Source organism: Hemicordylus capensis, chromosome 3 (genome assembly GCF_027244095.1).
Source record: "Hemicordylus capensis ecotype Gifberg chromosome 3, rHemCap1.1.pri, whole genome shotgun sequence".
In the NCBI taxonomy this organism is placed as follows: Eukaryota; Metazoa; Chordata; class Lepidosauria; order Squamata; family Cordylidae; genus Hemicordylus; species Hemicordylus capensis.
This window is the reverse complement of record NC_069659.1, coordinates 136,377,894-136,393,066: the sequence shown is the minus strand read 5'-3', so window position 1 is coordinate 136,393,066 and position 15,173 is coordinate 136,377,894. Positions and strand designations below refer to the sequence as shown.

At 42.4% G+C, this 15,173-nt stretch overlaps 1 long non-coding RNA gene across 1 annotated transcript; it reads left to right on the top strand.

The window, feature by feature from the left end:
* The first annotated feature begins 260 nt into the window (after positions 1-260).
* Positions 261-14,128, top strand: LOC128350350 (uncharacterized). The gene is made up of 2 exons (XR_008319282.1): positions 261-377; positions 13,743-14,128. It is a non-coding gene; the product is annotated as an uncharacterized LOC128350350 (long non-coding RNA).
* The last annotated feature ends 1,045 nt before the right edge of the window (positions 14,129-15,173 follow it).

The window sequence follows — 15,173 nt, the reverse complement described above, 5'->3', positions numbered from 1 at the left end:
CATAAGGGCAAAATGAACAAACAATCTTCAGAACCTTGTCAGACAAATGGCAGAACACTCTCACAACCCATGTGAAGATCATATTTTCACCCCCATAGTACAGAGATGAGGGGGAAATTTTTGTTTTGGGGAAAAATCAAAAAGTGTAACTCTGAATTTTTATGACACCTTTTGGAATAATTAATGTTGTAAACATTAATTTTGTTTCCTTTTTTTTGCTCTTTATATGAATGTATCAGAATAATCATATGGTTCATGTTGGAAATTTGCCAAGTTGTTTTTATGTGAGGAATCCATTTATTCTATGTATTCATGACTACACAGTCGGATGGAATGATTGCCCTTCCTTATCTGCGTAAATTTCATCGGAAACAGAGGTACATGGTTAAAAATGTTTTTTGACATGTACAATCCATTTTACAAATGTGTCATATATTTATATTTATTTTATTTGCTTCAACTGGGTCCTAAAGCCAAAGAGGGAAGACTAAAAACAAAAGAGCAACTCCCAACTATAACATTTATGCAGTGTCTTCCTCTCTTCATTAAAATTCCTCCTCAAAACCCACTTCTTCTAAAGCCTTTGGTTTAGCATCTTATTCCTCATCCAAGCTATTGTTACTTCTTTCTCCTCCTGCCTTAAAAAAATTTTTTTTGGTAGCGCTTCTTTTATGATCAAGATTTAAATTGTAAGCTTATTGGGGGCAAAGACCTTTTAAAGAACATTATGACAATTGATAATAATAAAACCCATGGCTCACAATGACAGGCCATATGAAAAACTAAGCTGGAAAGAAATATAATGGCCCTACATGTTATTCTTTTGACACTATAACCCTATTTACAGGTTAAAGGTTTCATACTTGTTGAATTGACTGGGGCTGTTGGAAATGTCCAGAACTGACTGATTCATGGTTGTTACCTTTTTATTGGCCTTGCCCTGCTTCTGTGCCTTTAGCAGAAGTCTGGTGCAGACATTTCATCTTTCCTGGCATAGGAAAGAAAAGCTTCATCTGCTACATTTTTGTATGTCTTGCTGCTGTTAAGGGCACAGAAACAGGGCCAGTAGGAAAAGGTAGCGATCCTAGGCTGCTTTGTGAGACAGAAGGACTTCCTAGGTGGTTGTCACCAGGCCAGGGAAAACGATCTGAGCAGTTAGCAGTGGAGGTAAGATATCTGACACAAGGGTTTTCTTTGCTGCAGAATGAGAAAAGACACTTTTAAGCTCTCTCCTTGTGAGATAACATCTAAGGATGATTCTAGATATGTCTCAGAAACCATGGCAGCACTAACCTAGGAAGAGCTTTAGGAAGTTCCACCAAGATCTAGGGGTTTAGAGTTACACTCTAATCCAATGAACGCTGGAGCAACTCTGGTAAGCCACAGCAGAATAAATCAAATCTTTAGCATAGCTGTACCTTGCCTTTTCTCCAGCGAGCTCAGTGTGGCATTTGGGATTCTATCCTCATAACTGCCCTGAAAAGCACATTAGGTTGAGAGATGGATTGAGCTTCATGGCTGAGTAGGGATTTGAACACAGGTCCCCCTAGTCTAAGTCTAGCACTTTCTACATCACTCCATGCTAGTTCTTAGCAAGATAAGTATCACAGAATTAATTCAGAGACTCATGGAATAATTTTTCTTTCATTCCCCCCAAAGAACCCCTTTCTCATTAATTTTGAACATTTCCCAGATACTGGGGAACAAAGACTATTGCCTCAGGAACAGTAGATAGGCTTTTTTGAACAAATGATTTTGAGAAAAACAAAACCCTGATGTTTTATATTTACTGATCCGAAAATTGCTGTAGAACAGGGGTTCTCAACCTTGGGTCCCCAGATGTTGTAGGACTTCAACTCCCATAATCCCCAAACAAAGGTCACTGGGCCTGGGGCTTATGGAAGATGAAGTCCAAGAACATCTGGGGACCCAAGGTTGAGAATCCCTGGTGTAGAGGTTCATGGAGTAATGTGCTGGCACAGCTACAGTGATATCCTAAGTATGGCAGATAAGAGAATCTTACATCACCACTTGCAGATCTAATTGTAATCTCATTTGAATGCCCTAGTGCAGTAGTCATCATACTTCTTCACACACACAGCCTTGGGTTCTCTTTGTGTTCAAATGGGCCCTGATCCTCCTCAGACTGGCACAACTGACCCCCCCTCTCCCCATTTGACTTTCCATTTGGATCACCATCCTAATCCTCTACAACTGTGATGCACAACCAAGCTCCTCTGCAGCATGAGCCGGTGAAGTTCACCTGGCTTCATCACTTTGTTCTTTTAGATGCCAGGTAAAGAACCTTTTGTTCACTCAGGCCTTTTAAATCTTAAATTTTGATTTTCAAATTTGATTCTTAACTGATTTTAAAAGAGTTTTAAAATTACTTTGTATAGTATTTTGTGCTTTCTCTCCCCCCCCCTTTTGGTTTGTTATGACAATATGGTTTTTATTTCATGATTTAATGCTGTATTATGAGCCACTCAGAGAACAATTTGTTATGGGGAAGCTAAAAAATAAAGTTCTTTTAAAAAAAGTTTTCTTCTTCATCATCATCATCATCATCATCATCATCATCATCATTTCTTGTTTACACAATCAGATAGGTGTCATTGATTGGTTTGTATTATCCAGACATTGAGTCCTTCCCAAGGACCAGGGATGGGTGAATTTTATTATCAATATTGTTGTTATTGTAATAGATATCACTGCAAAATACAGGCTGTTCCCAGTAAAGTTACTTTTTGTAATTGGTGATTTCTGTTGCCCCTATGGTGTTGAGGTGCTCTTCAGGTTGTTTTGGAATTGCACCTAGGGCATCAGTTACTACTGGGATTATTTTGGTCTTCTTCTGCCACAGCCTTTCAATTTCAATTTGTAGATCTTTATATTTTGTTATTTTTCCCTATTACTTTTTCTTCTATTCTGCTATCGTCTGGTATTGCTATGTCCTGAGCTAGGACGCAGGTCACTCAGAGGCCAATTGTGCAGGCGTGGTGGCCTCCAAAATGGCACCATGCCAAGGGGGAAGGCCTGAATGGGCTGAAGAGCTGGCCAAATGGGCCAGTTTGGGCTGCATTAAAGCTAGTGGGGGGAGGGGGAACCTCTGTAGACCCTCCTGCCACCTCCAACAACTCCCCCAGAGGGGGTAAGTAACATTAAAAGAAATCGTTTTGGTTTTTAAAAACAGGTTGCTAACCCCCAAACAATCAGGGGGTGTTTAGTCCGGTGTGTGTGTGTGTGTGTGTGTGTGTGTATGTGTGTGTGTTAAACCGAACAGGGGGTGGTTTGGTTCGAACCTATTCAACGTTGAGCCAGTTTGCACATCCCTAGCTGAGAAATGCAGCAATGGCATTTGCATTGACTCAGGTGCTACAAGCAACCTGATTATAGAAAAGGAGAGATTTATATAAAAGTTGTACAATCCCTATATACTTGGCAGATTGAAAAACTGATTTATCAGAATGGAAAGGATCTGCACAGTTGCTCTGCAAACTTGAGAAAGGAGAAACCACTGGATTAATAATGGAAGAAGCTTTGTATGTGCCTTCTCTAGAATCAAGTCTGATGCCTGTAAAATATGCTACAGAAAGGGGCTACGAAGCAAAATCTAAAGGAAGGGACTGTTTCATTACTCATAAACAGGAACTGCTTATGAAAGAAAATGGATTGTTTGAAGTAGAATGAGTGACTGAAAAGGCCCAAACTGTGAAGGGATGAATACACAAAGGATGTCTGAATTTGCGGCACAGAAGGTTAGGCCATAGAGATGCCAAAATGATATGTCAGGCTGAAAGGTTGGTCTAAAAGGTCTAAATATAGCCTCCCGCAGCACTGAATCCAAGTGTGCATGCTATATAAGAGCAAAGGCAACATGATCCACTTTTCTTCCATGTAAAGAAAGTGAAACACAGCTTCCTTTGGATCTGATTCATAGTGATGTTTGAGGACCTATGCAAGTTAATACAACAGAAGGAATAATTAGTTTCATTGATGACTATTCTAGATAAACATATACATATCTGTAAAGTAAAAAGGGACAAGTACTAGAAAGACTAAAAGAATATGTTGCAAGAGTGAGGAACAAGTTTGGGAGTAAGCCACAGATCTTCCCCACTGACAATGGTGGTGAATACACTGGGAATGATGACATAAGATTCCGAAAAGAGGAGAACACTGAACACCAAAAGACTGTTACTTATACTCTGGAGCAAAATGCAGTGGCAGAGAGAAAGCATCACTCTCTTATGGAAATGACTAGATGCATGCTTGTAGATGCTGGTTTGACTACTAAATTTTGGGGAGAGGCAATGATGACTTACCTGCAAAACAGATTCCAAACAAAGGCCACAGGAACAATGCCACATGAGTTATGGCATGGCAGCAAGCCCACTTTAAGTCATATAAGAGTGTTTGGATCTAAAGCATACACCTATATACCAAAAGCCAAAAGGACCAAACTCAACTGTCAATCTGAGGAAGGAATACTTGTTGGCTATTTCATAGGATGTAAAGGATACAGAATTTTAGATCTTGCCACAGAAACAATTAAAATATGCAATGTAGCATACTTCAGTGAAAATCAAAAACCAACCATTAGTGAACTGCCAAACCTAGAGCCCAGTTTTTAGTTGGAGAAAGAATCAAGACAATATGACCAAAAGGAAGGATCCACTGTAAGTTTTACACCTGCAGTGATTCAGCAGAAGAGGATGCTGATGTGAACAAAGGGTGCGGTGTTCAACACAATAATAAAATTAAGGAGTTCTGCCTAAGAAACTTTCTTACATTACAAAGGGAGAAAGTTTTCAAGAACTAAGCACATGGAAATAAATTTATAACTTATCTGCAACTGAAGCACAAAACTGGAAGGAAGCTGCAAAAGAAGAAATGGAATCATTGCACAAAAATAACACATGGACACTCACAGAGCTATCTGAGGGAAGAAAGACTGTGGGGTGCAAGTGGATTTTTAGAATTAAGCAAAATGCAGAAGGAGATGTCGAGACTGGTGGCAAAAGGGATTCTTGAAAATATATGGGGAAGATTATGATGGGACATTTGCTCCCGTTGTAAAACACACCTCAGTAAGGACACTCCTAAGCATTGCAGTAGCAAAGAAAGTGCAAGTGGATCACATAGACATGAAAACTACATTTCTTCATGGAGAAATCAAATAAGATATTATATGGAGCCGCCTCCAGGATTTGTAGAACCCGGTAAAGAAAAACTTATATGTAAGCTGCAGAAAAGTGTCTGTGGACTAAAGCAGGCTGCAAGAGCCTGGAATGTTAAATTAAACCAGTTTCTAGTCAATGAGGGATTTACCTAAGGAAAGGCTGATCCTTGGCTGTACTCAAGGCTCAAAGACAACAGATGGACCTATATACTTACTTCCATTGATAATATGATAATTTGCTATGAAAATAGGGAGGACAGCCTTGAAATAATAAAGCACCTGAATAGTGATATAGAAGTAAAAGAACTTGGGCCTGTTTCACACTATCTTGAGATACACATAGAGGCTCTTCTCACGATTAGTGAGAAGAGCCATGAGGGTGTTAGCAGGGAAAGCGGGCCCACTCTCCACATAGACAAGCAGGGCGGTAGCCCTGGGCGGTCGGATAGGCCACCCACATGACTGCCAGCTCCGTTATGGAGCTGGCGGGGACTGGGGAGATTGGGGGCCGCACGGCCCTCGGAAGCTCCAGCATGCCCTGTGTGAGTGAGCAGGGCATGCTGGAGAGATTCCCAAGCCAGCAGGCTGCTTTTCAGCCTCCTGGTCGGGGGTCTCCTCATCAGTACCCACAGCGAGGAGCCGCGCTGCGGCAACTCACGAGCAAAAAACCCGGGTTTGCAGAGTGCACGCTCCGCAAACCCGGTTTAAGGGGAGGGGTAGTTTAGCAGGTTAACCACCTGGAGGCCACCAGGCTCACATGTGCGATTTCGCCTTATCGTGGAAATAGCCTCATAGAAAGAGAAAAGGATGGAAGCTATTTGCTTAACCAAAAACATAAAATAAATGAATTGCTAGAGTATTTGGGGCTTACAGAGGACAAAGAAATGAGTACACCTATGGAAACAGGTTACCTAAAACAGATGGAGGAGAGTGAACCTCTGCCAGACAACAGTGAGTACAGGACAGCGATTGGAAAACTTTTATATGTAGCTATGATAACAAGACCGGATATAGTAGCACCTGTGGGAATCTTGAGTAGGAAAGAAAGCACACCCAGCAAAGATGACTGGACTGTGGTAAAGAGACTAGGCAGGTACCTAAAAGGGACAATCCATCTAAAATAAAAGTTGCCTGCTAGTAGTGGGCCCAAATTAATAGGTTATATGGATGGAGACTGAGCTGAGGATCAAACAGAGTGGAAGTCAGCCAGTGGTTATGTATTCTTTTATGGGGGTGGAGCAGTCGGCGTAGCTGCAAGCAATAAATAGTTGCTTTCTCATCTGCTGAGGCAGAATATGTATCTGTCACTCAAGCATGTCAAGAGGTGGAGTGGCTGCACAAGCTAATGCCAGATTTCAACACAGATGAACCAAAACCCACTGAGATGCTTGAGGATAATTAAAGCTGCATCCAGATCTCACAAACTGAGAAAATGAAATTTAGAACAAAACACATTGAAACAAAATATCATATTGTGTGGGATGCACAAGAAAAGGGACTTGTAAAATTGATGCATTGTCCAAGTAAACAAATAGTAGCAGATGTACTAACTAAGCCGTTGCCCAGGGATTGTTACAAACCCTTGAGGGTATTCTCACAATTACTGGAAAGTAGACTAAGGGAGCTTAGCCCGCTTTCCAATCATTGTGGGAACTAGTGGGCTTGCAGGCGAGTCCGGTGGTTCCAAAGTGGGTAATCCGCTAAAGTACCCTTCCCATTAAAAAAAGTTAGCGGAATGAGTGCTCCACTAACCCTGTTTATTTCATCATGTATTGCTGCGGCAGGGCTCTGCACCGCAGCAACACACAAGGAGACCCCCAACCGGGAATCTCTCCAGGATGCCCCGCGCAGAGCTGGCAGTTGTGTGGGTGGCCAATCTGGCTGCCCAGGGCTACAGGAATAATCTTCTGTGGGGAGAGCAGGCTAAGCCCGCTTTCCCCACAAACCCCATTCAAGCTCTTCACACTGATCGTGTGAAGAGCCTCCTTGAGAGTTAAGTTGGGACTTATAGTCAGCAGCATGAGCCGATGAGAACAGGGGTGTAGCTAGGATAAACAGCACCTAGAGCAAGCACTGAAATTGCACCCCTGTCCAAACATCTGACACCCATCTTTCAGATAACCTTACCATAATGCAAAATGCACTCTACATGGAGCTGCCTTTGTATGTAGTCCGGAAACTTCAGTTAGTTCAGAATGCAGCAGCCAGGTTGGTCTCTGGGGCAACCCGGAGAGACCATATTATGCCTGTTTTGAAACAGCTACACTGGCTGCCGATATGTTTCCAGGCAAAATACAAAGTGCTGGTTATTACCTTTAAAGCCCTGAATGGCTTAGATCCGAGTTATCTAAGAGAGCGCCTTCTTTTACATGATCCCCACCGCATGTTAAGATCATCTGAGGAGGTCCGTCTCCAGTTGCCACCGGTTCGTCTGGTGGCGACGCAGAGGCGGGCCTTCTCTGTAGCTGCTCCTGGGCTGTGGAATGCACTCCCAGCAGAAATTCGTAATTTGAGATCATTGCTGTCCTCCAGGAGAGCCCTTAAAACCTACCCATTTGGCCTGGCCTTCCAGGGTTTTAAATGATTAACTGTTTTAAATTGTTGCCTTGATTTTCAGGGCTTTTAGATGTTTTATTGGTTTTATTGTGTTTTAATAGTTTGATTTTAATTGTATTTGTTTGAAAAATTTTTTCATCCTGAGCCATTTTGGAAGGGCGGTATATAAATCTAATAAATAAATAAATAAGTAATATCAGCTCAAAAATGCAAGTTCAGACACTTTCAGGAGAAACAGGTTGTAAGCAACACACACATGCATGCACACGTACAACCACACATGTGGTACATATGTGCCAGTCGCCTTCCCAAGGAAACACAGCACATTTGCTGGGCATGCCGCTACAGAGCTAAGCAGTGAAAGCTCTCTTTAGCAAATGCTCTGCCACCTCAGCACACCTTACTACAGGCTGCTGCCTTCAAGAAATTCAGGGATGGTTTTTTTCTGTCCAAACAGCCTTTGCCTTAAAGGGAGATGGTTGCAATGGGAAATCCTGGGGCCCCCAAACAATCTGAAATTATCCAGCAGCTTACAATAGGCTTGGATCCAGCAGCCTGATCAGGAAGAAATTACAACTAGCCACAGAACAGCAAAACAGTGTGATATTCGAATCAGAAAAATGGTGTGTGTGTGTGTGTGTGTGTGTGTGTGTGTGTGAGAGAGAGAGAGAGAGAGAGAGAGAGAGAGAGAGAGAGAGAGAGAGAATTTATAAACAATAATCTACCAATTTTCTGTCTCTGCCACACTGCAAAGGTTTGGTAAAAGGTTGCCCCTGCTCCATCCCCTCAAGTTCCTGGTCTAAAGGTAAAAACAAAACAAAAAACCCAATTCTATTGCACACATATTCCATTTCCTATCTGTCGCTGTGACAGATACTAAGGTAGTAAGAGCATATGGCCTGTGATAGTGTGCATTGGATGGAGGACACCGCCCACCTTCATAGCATTACAACCCTTTCAGAAGTGAGTTCTGCCATAAATGAACCAAGTAGGCACACAAATATGGTGCCTTGGATAAGTTACACCTCCCGTGTTCAATACAGAGGCAGGCAACAGGCAGACTGGACCGTAAACTTTATGTCTAGTTTATCAAATGCACTAGTCAGTCAGAATCACAGCATGACTCTTCAATGTGTCTTTTAAAAACAATTGTGTTCAAAGTAAAAAGGGAGTTGCTTTGATTTTTTTAAAAAAGACATTCTAAAATATAACCTTTTTAGAAGGCAAGGAAACTTGAGCAAATCTACTTGGGATGTGCACAGGCAATAAAAACCCGAGTACAACTCAGCTAAATTGAAGGAAATAATTTGCAGCATGTTAACCACTTATTTCAAAAGACAAGCCATTTCTCAGTATGGTAAGACTGCACAACACAGGGATGGCAATACATTGCAAATGCAACATTTCTGGGTGTTAATTCTTACAACATTTTTTTAAAGCACCACACAAGTTAGAGCTCTGTATAGAGAATTAAACAGCATGCGAGTGAATATTTCCATTGCCTCCCCCTGCCACTCCCCCTCCCGTTACTAGATAACTGTGACTATGCTACCTCTATTGTGAAAGGACACCCCTTCAGCAGGCGGAAGATACCCTAATCCACAATCTTTTTAGATAGAAGCTACTTGAGACCTCAATGACAAAGCTGGATCTATGAGCATCCCCACATTGTGAAGCTAGTTCTTTAAGTGGGGTGCAACCTATAAGGAACAAGCTGAACATCACTTGGAAGAAAGTGATGCTGAAACACAAGCTGGGGGGGGGAGGGGAAAAGGATATCTATCTATCTATCTATCTATCTATTAAATGTATACCCCGCCCAAACTTACGTCTCTGGGCGGCTAACAACAATTAAAACACATATAAAAGTTAAAACAGTTCAACATATAACAACACATATAAAAGGTAAACAATACAATAATTTAAAAATCATAAAATTAAACAAACAGTATTTTTTTTTTTAAAAAAACAACACCTGAAAAAGCTTGGGTAAAAAAATGGGATTTCAAATGTTTTTTTAAAATTGCCAGAGATTAGGAGGACCGTAACTCAGCAGGGAGCGCATTCCACAATCTCGGGGCAGCAACTGAGAAGGCCCGTCTCTGTGTGACCACCAAACAAGTTGGCAGTAACTGGAGACGGACCTCCTTAGATGACTTCAATGGGCAGTGGGGTTCGTAGCGAAGAAGACGCTCTCTTAAATACCCAGGACCTAAGCCATTTAAGGCTTTATAAGTTCTAACTAGCACGTTGTATTTTGCTCGGAAACCTATTGGCAGCCAATGTAACTCCATCAGCAAAGGAGTAATGTGGTCTCTCCAAGATGACCCAGAGACCAACCTGGCTGCCGCATTCTGAACCAATTGATGTTTCCGGACTACATAAAAAGGCAGCCCCACGTACAGCATATTACAGAAGTCAAGTCTGGAGATTACCAACAAATGTACCATTGTTTTGAGGTAATTGATCTCGAGAAATAGGCGCAGCTGGCATATCAGCCAAAGCTGATAAAAAACACCCCTGGCCACCGCCTCAAACTGAGAAACCAAGGAGAGGTGTGGATCCAGGAGTACTCCCAAACTGCTGATCTGTTCCTTTTGAGGAAGTGTGATCCCATCCAGAACAGGTAGATTAAAATAGTCTCTGGAGTTCTGACCCTGCACAATAAGTACCTCCATCTTATCTGGATTCATCTTCAGTTTATTCTCCCTCATCCAGCCCATTACTGCTTCCAGGCAGGCATTTAAGGAGGATATGCCATCTCCTGAAGAAGCTGACATGGAGAAGTAGATCTGGGTGTCATCAGTGTACTGATAACACCCAGCTCCAAATCCCCTGATGATCTCTCCCAGTGGTTTCATGTAGATGTTAAAAAGCATTGGAGAGAGTATGGAGCCTTGAGGGACACCATACTTAAGCTCATATTTTGAAGAGCAACAATCTCCAATCGATACCATCTGGAACCTGTCCGAGAGGTAGGAGCGGAACCACTGTAAAACCATGCCTCCCACCCCCAACCCTCTCAGACGTTCCAGAAGGATACTATGGTCAATAGTATCGAAAGCCGCTGAGAGGTCCAAAAGGACCAACACAGTCAAACTTCCTCTGTCAATTGCCAATTGGAGATCATCCATCAGGCCAACCAAGGCAGTCTCCACCCCATAGCCCACCCTAAAACCAATTTGAAATGGGTCTAGATAATCAAGTTCCTCCAAGACCGTCTGGAGCGGAGAGGCTACCACCCTCTCAATTACCTTGTCCAGACATAGGAGGTTGGAAACAGGCCTATAATTGCTCAGTTCTGAGGGATCTAATGCAGGCTTCTTTAGAAGAGGTCTAATGATTGTCTCCTTAAGACAGGGAGGCATTCTGTCCTCCCTCAGAGATTTATGATTTCTACCAGGCCATCTACAACAGCCTCCCTGCTAGATAGAACAAGTCATGTTGGACAAGGGTCAAGAGAACAAGTGGTAGGCCTCACCGATCCAAGCATCTTGTCCACATCCTCAGGTGTCACAAACAGAAATTGATCCAGTCAAATCATATAAGAGGAGTTGTTGGACATCTGCAGTTCAGACATCAGATTAATTGTGGAGTCTCCATTTAGGTTGCTGGGCTGGACACCAAGATATCTTAGGCTATCTTTGACTGCAAGGGTTTTATAAGATATATTGTAGTGGAGGTAATATACAGGCATGTTGAGTATAAAACCATCTGTTTTCTGAATGAATGTTGAATTTTTGGAGTAGCAAAGAGACCCCATAGATATCCTTCAGGGGCTTGACAGACGACTCTGTTGCAAGGACTCCCATGCACATGTCTCTGATCCATCAATGTAGATAAATATTTTACAGGCAAGGATAGTAAAAATCAAATTCTAAAATGGCATTATACTGCTCTGTTCTTTTATTTCATTAAATTCTACTCCACATGATCCTGAACAAACATTTGCTGTCAATATTTGATTTAAAAAGTCCAACTCAATCAAGTAAATAAAGCATTAGAAAACATAATTTCCTTCCTTCACTAAACTAAATCCATTAAGACTTTAACACAAGTATGAATGGAAGACAAAGGGTACATACTTCTCAAAACATGAAGGCCTGTAGCACATTTGCATTTTAAAATTAATTGCTGACCTAATTATTTGTCAGTAGAGGCATAAATTAAGCAAATATAACTTACAGCAAAGCTTCGAGACACCCACAGGATTTCTTCCCCAAGAGTAAATTGTTGTAATGGTCCATTTTGACAATCCATTCTTGCTGTCATCTCATGACCGAAGGAAGAATTGCTGGGAAACTGTACCATATGGAGACATGAGAGAAAATGATATACTTAGATCTTCTGTACAAAGGAATGATAAGCTAGAAGTCACCAGAGAGTCAGGAGACACCGCTTTGATTTAAGAAAAGGAGGATAAAGCCTCCTATATCTACCAAGACACAGTTTATCTTGCTTGCAGTTTTGACTAAAATGTTCGAATGAGTATATTGATCGATCTGTCTGTCTACCTCTAGACTTTCACACACAGACACAGACACACACACAACACAAAACAAAAATTTAAAAATCCACCCTTCATCAGTTTGTAAATTACTTTTAAGTTACAAACCACTTCAGTGATTCAACCAACACACACACACACACACACACACACACACACACACACACACACACACACACATCACACCTGACCTTCTCCTGCTTATTTTTGTTCCATTAGTGACCCTAATTTCACAGTGAGAATCGGGGTAGCAGGGGTAGGGTGGAAAGCCAAACACATATGAGTCGTTCGTACAGCTGCTAATGAAGAATTCTGGGCAAACTTACGCTGCTTAAATCCCAGTTGATGTCAATGGGATTCAGGGGCTTAGCAGGGTTGGAATGGACCCTGGGACAAAAAATAAAGATGGGCCACTGCCCTCCTTAGCCCTCCACTTTCTTCTCCTCTCCCCCACTGTAGTGTAGCTGCTTACAGAGTTCCCGGCAGTACTACAGATCTCAACACTCTGTGCAGCAGAAATAAAAAGTAACAGCACAAACAGAGACTGGTAGGAAACAAAAGGCTTAGTAAATGAGGCTGTTCTCATGACCATCCTAACCCAGCCTGGAGCAGCCCAGCCAGGGTTAGGTTGGTCATGAGAATCAGCAGGATCTTCACAGATCCCTCCGCTCCCTGCCTGCATAACCCTCTTTAGAAACCTGGTTGTTAGCCAAGGCTAAGGGTGTGCTTGCACCCTTACCCTGGCTATCATGTATCGTGTGTATCCTCAGGCTGAGTTCAGCCTGAGAAGACACAGAGATGGGCATACAGCATCCGTCTGATGTGAGAATCCCCAATGCAACAAACGTGTTGCACGTTGCATTGTGGAATATCTGGAGGCTAGAACAACAAGTTCCAGCCCTGGATCCCTCCGCCCTGCTCTGTGCCTCATGGAGCTGTATGGAGCAGGGCTGCTCATGTGGGCACACTGAGGGTGGGTGGTTTGGTCATCTGGGGGGAAGGTAGGTAGCCTTCCCCCTGCACCCTCCCAGCCCTCTCTTGACAATCGTGAGAATCGCCTCAATATGTTAAGTGTTGTTGTTATTAAATACCTCAATATAATTTAGAACTCTGGAGCTATTTGCTAAAGATTAAACAAGAGAGTACACAACACCGACCAAATTTTTGCTGCAGAAGACCTGTACAGCCTTGGGGAAAACAAAACGTTTTTGCCACGCCCTTTCTCTCACTCCTCTGCAACGACTATCTCACACTTGCTATACACACAGACCACCTTCACACTGGCTCAGAGAGAGAGAGAGAGAGAGAGAGAGAGAGATTCCCCTCAGTATACCCCTCCCTTAGGGAGACATTTGTCCCCATTTGCTCAATTATAGTGACACCCCTGATGGGATCCCCAGCTTTATATCGGCTTCAACAGTGTGCAGCATTGTTCCCTCAATATGTAGTCCCACAGAAAAGACATAAACCTGACTTTTGGTCTTCTTTTCATTCTAGGGCAACTGAGACAAACAATCTGCTCCAGTCATCTCTATTAGGACATGAAGCTCAGAACACATGGCCTATTACAGAGTATTCAGACACGACGCACGAGCCATACTTATGTTCCATGACCAACATGGCACTTTCAAAGGGTCCACTTGTAAGAGGAGGGTAGCAGTCCCTTCTCATCCTGTAGCTGCGTGAACTACTCGGCTGCTTCTTTCATCCCATGGCTGCTTCTATCTTGTCGTCAGCTGGCACTGGCAACCTGCATATAGGATGTTTTTCTGATCTTTTTGCACTCATTAAATACAGCTGTCACAATAGTGAGTACAAGCATGCATGCCAAACTTTGTATGCCACGTCAAAATAAAGCAGAAACATTTTTTTAAAATCTGAAACCTTTGAGCTTCTCCTTGAGAAATCCTGAAATCCTTTTTATGTTGTTGTTTTCGACAATCTAAATTGTTCCATGGCAACACACATTAAGTCTCACTGCAGAACAAAATGTCACCCTTCAGAATTATTAAAAAAATGTAATAAACAAATAAATAAATGAAACTACAAAGCTAAGCTGACTTCTTAGTAGTACAAAGAAATTGGCTCTCGAGGACCTGAAGTTGTCACCTGATTTCTAGAGCTGGAGTACAAATGCAATAGAAGAAGCATATACTTTGACAGCATTGTCATGGAATGCCATTATTACATTTGGGCTTGAAAATATCAGCTTGGGAATGATCCCAGGCTTGCAGAAAAACCAGGACAGGCTTTTCCAAAATAGAAGTAGGCCCATCAAAAGAACCCTTTTGGCATTTTATTTATTTCATGGTTGGAATACAACTACAATTCTCATCATGCCAATTCACTATATGTTTCCATGATAAGCTAACACCTTTTGGATTCTCTCATTTCAACACTCCAGGTTATGACAAAACTGTGTGGCAGTACTATGAGTGATTTGATAGACTGCTGCCTTGACTAGCTTTCCTGTTTGGTCAGTATTCTAGATTCCAAAGGAAGATCTAGAATAGTCACGCTACTTCTTCCTCAGTGAAGTCTGTGTTGCTGTTCCTACTGAGGGACATGGTCTTCTTTCAGCAGAGATGAAGTCAAGAGTTAACGGATAGGGTAGGAGGGATGACAGGAAACGTGTCTGCCAAACATATAATGTTCTAATATTGGGTAAGACATGGATGCTCTAGGATATCAGGGAGAATATTACATAAGAACATAAGAACAGCCCTGCTGGATCAGGCCCAAGGCCCATCTAGTCCAGCATCCTATTTCGCACAGTGCACCACCAGATGCCACTGGAAGCCTACAGGCAGGAATTGAGGGCATGCCCTCCCTCCTGCTGTTACTCCCCTGCAACTGGTACTCAGAGGCATCCTGCCTTTGAGGCTGGAGGTGGCCTATAGTCCTCCAACTAGTAGCCGTTGAATATTG